General features: G+C 36.3%; 1 long non-coding RNA gene across 1 annotated transcript in view; it reads left to right on the top strand.

Annotated features, from left to right (window-relative positions):
- The first annotated feature begins 329 nt into the window (after positions 1–329).
- Positions 330–6,000, top strand: part of LOC123652816 — a 68,854-nt gene continuing 63,183 nt past the window's right edge. The window contains exon 1 of the long non-coding RNA XR_006742312.1: positions 330–759. This is a non-coding gene — a long non-coding RNA (uncharacterized LOC123652816). The remainder of the gene's footprint in view (positions 760–6,000) is intronic.

The raw sequence follows: 6,000 nt of genomic DNA, 5'->3' as shown, positions 1-6,000 counted from the left end.
CATCTCTTTCAATGCATAGCTGCTCCTGCAAAAAGAGACTTGGAATGTACCTGTGCTCTCTTTCCCATCTGTAGCGTATTTTCCATTAAAAACAGTCCTTGAGTTGCAGCATCTGCTTGGTTTGGGTTATCTAAGCTGCAGTAAGGAGCCCTGGGACCCCTGAAGGCACACCCCACACACTTACACTGCGTGACCCCAGGTCACAAGTAATGGCTGCAAGCTAATTGATTGAGAAAGGCTTGTCTGGCGGGCCTCTCAGCGTCCTCCCTGTGCATTCCTGACTCCTGCAAGAAAGAGGCACTGGCCTCTCAGCCCTGCAAGGAAGGAAAAAAGAGAGGAAGTTTCTCCTCCTGATTACACTCCGAATTCCCTTGTAGGGAGCTGACTTCTCTCCACCCACTTCTTCCCCAAGAGCTCCTTCTCCCTTGAAGGTGAACTACCAACGCTAAATCTAGGGTCCCAGAGTGACCCGCCGAAGGGACTTGAGTCTTGATTTGAACTGAAAGGACAAATGACCTCCCCCAGGCGGATGGGGAGTGCGTGGAAATGATGTGAAAACTTCAGCAAAGTGCACAGCAGCCGCAGCAGGCAGAAGCCGGGACTCAGATTGACAGGCAAACAAGCCAGCTCGTGCAAGGGGCCTCTGGGTGGCAGCTCCGGGCTGTTGGGTGTTGGACAACTTCTAGGCAACCCTGCCATGGATCAGGGGCAGGAACATAGCACACTTTTTTTGCCCCACGCAACCGTTGCTGTCGCCTGGTGAGTGCAGATTTAAGATGTGATTGGAAATATGGTGTGTGTGTGTGTGTGTGTGTGTGTGTGTGTGTGTGTGTGTGTGTGTGTGTTGTAAAACCAGTAGAGGAATCTCTCCGTGCTCTGAGGGGGGATTGCAGCAAGAGCATTGCTTGTAAGTTCTCACGAGGCGATTTGCTTTTGTTTCTGCTTGATCTCACATTAAACTTGGCAGTGCGAACGGAGGAACACAATATTTGTATTGTGTTGGTGTCTTGCTTCAAATGGTCCTTTTGTGTTTTTTTAAGCCATGCTTTCTCTGTGAGCTGAGTAAATATTGTTTTAGGCAAATCAGGTGTGGAATAGATAATGGGGGAACAGCGGTGTGACAGAAGAGATGTAAACATTTCATGTAAGTCCAACTTTGTGTCACTTCTCCTGGCTTGGTGCTTGCTGCCTTATCTCAGGGATATGTAGCACAGGGTGTGTGTGAACATAGCTTTGTGTGAGAATTCCTGTGACTTGCAAGGTCAGGGCCTGAGTGGTGTCCGACTGCCAGCAAGACTCGCTGGGGTGTCCTCTTATTTTTAACTTAAAATAGGAAAAAAAAACAAGTGCATCCATACATATTAAAAAGTAAGTGTGTGTTTTGATTTCTACAATTGCCTTCTTCCAGCCTCTGTGTGTTATTCCTGGCAAAGGGTCCTTTAAACGTGCTTTGAGAAGTAGCATGCAAACTTCTTTTGTTTCTTTATGTTTTGTTTGCTCATATTTCTCTGTTGAAACTCTGCACACAGTTTATTTTCTGAATTATAATGACCTTAAAACAAGACTGTGTAATATTTAGTGCAGATATTTCAGTGCAAATGCTTTGCAAATGAGTAAGCATGCTTTTCTGGGAGGAGAAAAAAAAAAAAAAAAACACCTAAGAGTGTAAATTTGGCTTCGTTCCTCATGTTAGCATAAGTAGAATCCTATTTTAAATATGCTGTATGTTAAAAATAAAATTAGGACCTTCAGGGAGAAATATTATAGAAGATTTTCTTCTTCAAAATCTGAAATATAGAATTATAGTTTTAATAAGTACCAGACTATGATTGCTGTCATTGATTTTGTTTAAAAAACAGTTTTGTTATGAATGTGACTTCATTAGATGTTACCCAATGAATGAAGTGATATCTTACAGAGGAGACCTGCCTTATCATGTGTTTCACCTCCACGGAAAATATTTAAAGAGAAGCTCCCTAATATAAATTTTGAATAATTATTTTTAAAAATAAAACTGGATTCAGGAAGCTCTTTATGTTTTGAGACTTATAGCCTCCGGTTGCTAAAGCAAATGAATAAATGGAAAAATATATTGAAGTAATTGTGAAGCAATAAAACTTCACAATAAAACTTCACAATTAAGGGAGGAAAACTTTCAAAGAAGAATGAATGTTTTTGCTTATAAGGCAATTTTGAAGCATTACTTAGCTCTTCTTTTTCAAAGATTTATGGAAAGCTATCCACTGTTGCAAAACTTGAGTCTTGACTTTAATACAAAAACTCTGTGTAAGAAGGATAATTAATTTTGAGCTGCTCCTCTGATTTGATACAAGCTTCTTTCAATAATTGCAAACTGCGACTGATAAATCCTTCTCTAGAGGAATTCTTTATGCTCATCACCTGTTACAGTCATTCTTTTCTTTTTTTCTCTCACAAACACATTTCCTAGTTGTTTATTAGTAGTACAGAGAAAGTGGAAGCTTTTTTTTAAATTTTTTCTTTTTTTTTTGAGAGAGAGGGAGAGTTGAAGTTTTCATTTGCATGGGCCTTTTGAGGTTTTTGGTTTTTAAAATTATATTCTCATAAAATTGCCAAGGTTTTTTTTAACAAGGTCTTTGATATGTATAGTCAAGAAAGGAGGTGTCAGTTGTTTGGTTTTTTGTTTCACTATGTCTCATTAAGTAAAGTTAAGGTGTGGCTGAGTGTTTATGAAAGGCTTTGTCAAGAGACCAGCCTTTTGAAAATTTCTCCCTTTAGTATCAAGATTGTAAAAAAAAAAAAAAAAAAAAGTGTTTACCCCTTACCTATTCTCTGCAAACCAGACAAGAGATAAAAATTAAAGGCATCTTCATTATTTTCCTTAGTTATAGCTAACCACAACTCAAGCAGTTACTATGCTATGGGGAGGGGCTACAAAAGAATGAGGTTCCCTTTAATGGAAGGACATAAATTGTGACAAACAAAAGAAAAAAGATCAACTGTTAAATTTTCCTAACAATTAATCTTAAACTTCCGTCTTCACTCTCTTTGTTCATATTTGCTTATTTGTTGAGGCGAAGGCAGCTTTTAAAAACTGAAATCCATGGTTTTATGAAAGTATATGTTTTCTTATGGAAGGCTAATTTTCCTCAGAAGTTTAAATTATGTGTTAGGTTAATAGAAAACAATGGAAATATGTTCACAAATTAATTCTAGGATTATTTCTCTTAACTCTATCTAAAATATATTGACGATTCATTGTTCTGCCTCTAGGTTATTATATTACACCAGTATAGAGTGTGTGTGTGTGTGTGTGTGTGTGTGTGCAGTGTGTGTGTGTGTGTATGTGTGTGTTTGCATTTATGAGCTCATAACAAGGGCAATAGAGTGGTATGGACATGTGATAGGGTTATGACACTCTGCAACTTACTTCCTTAATTCTCATGGCCACTAAATTTCATTATTTTTCTGTATCCCTGCAGCTGTAGACAATTGTTGCAGTGAAATTATGCCTTCTCTATTGAGGAAAAATGTCATAATGGCTGCACTTTTATTTCAATTAAATAAATAATTTTCTTTTTAAAATTGTTTCTTTATCTCTAATCTCCTTCTCTTTCTGGAACACTCTAGGAAATGTATGTGTAAGCTTCATAATATATCATATATATTTCTTAAATTGTCTTTCACACTAATTTATATATTTTTCTAATCTGCATTTTGGCTGAATTTACTCAAAATTATCTCCCAATCTACTAATTTTTGTTTTTATTATTTCTGCTCTATAAGTATCTAATTGATACATTTCCCATTGTTGCTTTTATCGTTTTATCTCTATTTTCTGGAAAATTATATTGATGTTATTTCTTATTTTGTGTATTTAGGGTTGCTAACATGCTTACTTGGAAATTCTGAAATGTATCTATTATTTTTATATCATCTGGAATGACTTCATTGCCTGTTTTTAAACTTTTTCTGATATATATATATATATATATATATATATATATATATATATATATATATTTTTTGGTATGACTTCACATGTCTTAGAATTTTGGTTTTCAATCCCAACATAAGTGAAAAGGATTTAAAAAAAAAATTATCTCATTGCTAGCCTCACCCCAGTGCTGCTCTCTACCCCAAGCTCACAATCTCTGATAACAAAGATATCATAGATCTCAAAGAACAGTTTGCCCCAGATTCTGATGGACAGATTCTAGCTGGTGCTTCTGGCCTCCCCACTACACAGCTCTATGTACACCATGGCTCCAGAGTGATAGTCAGTTATTCAACTTCCTGTTATCTCAGATGTCAGTCACTAACCTGACTCTGATTTGCACTCCCTGGGGGTAAGGGTGGCACCTCAGTTACCTCACAGATGTAGGTAATCCTTGGCCTCTCATTCCAGAAACCAGCAATGCGCTGTATTCACTTTCTGTTTCTATTCTATCAGTGGTTCTGGGAAGTGTTTACATTGTGGACATCACTGTTACATTATCTCATTTAACACTATAATAGATGCCCCTTGCAGGAAGATTCCTGCAATAGGGCTTCCTGCTGTGGTTGCTGCCCTGCCCACTTTCCTCCCTTCTCCCCACCCCACTTGCTTCCCTTCCTTCTGCCCCGCTTGCTTGCTTCTCTGAAGTGCTTGGCTTCTTTCTATGTGTCTTTAGCCCTCACTCTGGCCTGGATATGCAAATTAACTGCCATCTTGTTTGGGTAATTTGCATACTCACCCTGATTGGCTGGTGGGTGGGGCTTATGGTCATAGTGAAGGTGTGGTCAATTTGCATCTTTCTCCTTTATTAGGTAGGATTTTATCTGTTATGATTATATGTTGAAAGCAAAGGTGAGAGGCTCACAGAGTCATTTCAAGAATCACTAGATTACATTAAGGACAGTAGTTGATAACTTAGGCATTAAAAAGAAGGAAATCCTGCCAATGGAGTCAACATGATGAACCTTGAGGGCATTATGCTAAGTGAAACAAGTCAGATAGAGGTAAACCTATACTGTGTGATCTCACTTACATGTGGAGATGTAAAAACCAAACTCATAGGATAGTAAACAGATTGGATAGTTGCCAGAGTCAGGGGTTGGGGGAGATGGTGGAAGAGCAAGAATGGGTGAAGATGGTCAAAAGGTACAAATATCCAGTTAAAGTAGGTTCTGGGAGTATAATGTAAAGTATGGTGACTATGGTTAACAACACAATAATATATTAATGTATATTTGAAAGTTATTAAGAGAGAAGATCTTTAAAATGTTCATTACAAGAAATTTATAACTATCGATATGTGAGTTGATTGATGTTAAAGTTATTGTAATTGTTTCACAATATATACATATATCAAACAATTATGTTGCACATTTTACACGTATACAGTGTTGTATGTCAATTATATCTCAATAAAACTGGAAAAAGAACAGTATTTGGTTAGGATAGAACTCTTGATAAAAATCAATATTTAAGGAACAGATAAAGGAAGAGAAGGAGTTCAAAAGGAGATAAAGAATTGTAGCTACAAGAAATATATTCCAAAATTAAGTTCCTTGCATAATAATAAACTTTCTTATTTTTGTTGTGGGTTTTTGTGAAGGGTTTTAAGTTCACTGTCAAAATTATGAAAGTATGAAGACAAGTTATTAAAAAATTTACAAAATTAAAGCCTTAAGTGCCTGTTGCATTCTATCACTTAGTTTTATTTTACATCTGCCAATCATTAAGGAATGACTTTTTAATTCATGTAATAACTTATTTATAAGCTATGTATTTACTGTTATGAATGTTATCTTTTATACAGGGTTGGGAAAAAATAGATTTACAGTTCCTATGGAAAATAATACAATAATAAATAGATTTACAATTGTTCCTATGAAAATAATACAATAATAAATAAACAAATAAATAAATAAATAGTACAAGAATAAACTGTGTTTTGCATATTCAAAACTGTAAACCTACTTTTGTCCGACCCTCTATTCCATTCATCTGTAGATATATCATAGATCAGTCAGTCA

Source organism: Pipistrellus kuhlii, unplaced genomic scaffold (assembly GCF_014108245.1).
Source record: "Pipistrellus kuhlii isolate mPipKuh1 unplaced genomic scaffold, mPipKuh1.p scaffold_m20_p_2, whole genome shotgun sequence".
NCBI lineage: Eukaryota > Metazoa > Chordata > Mammalia > Chiroptera > Vespertilionidae > Pipistrellus > Pipistrellus kuhlii.
The sequence above is the reverse complement of the archived record's forward strand: the minus strand, read 5'-3'. Positions and strand labels throughout refer to the sequence as shown.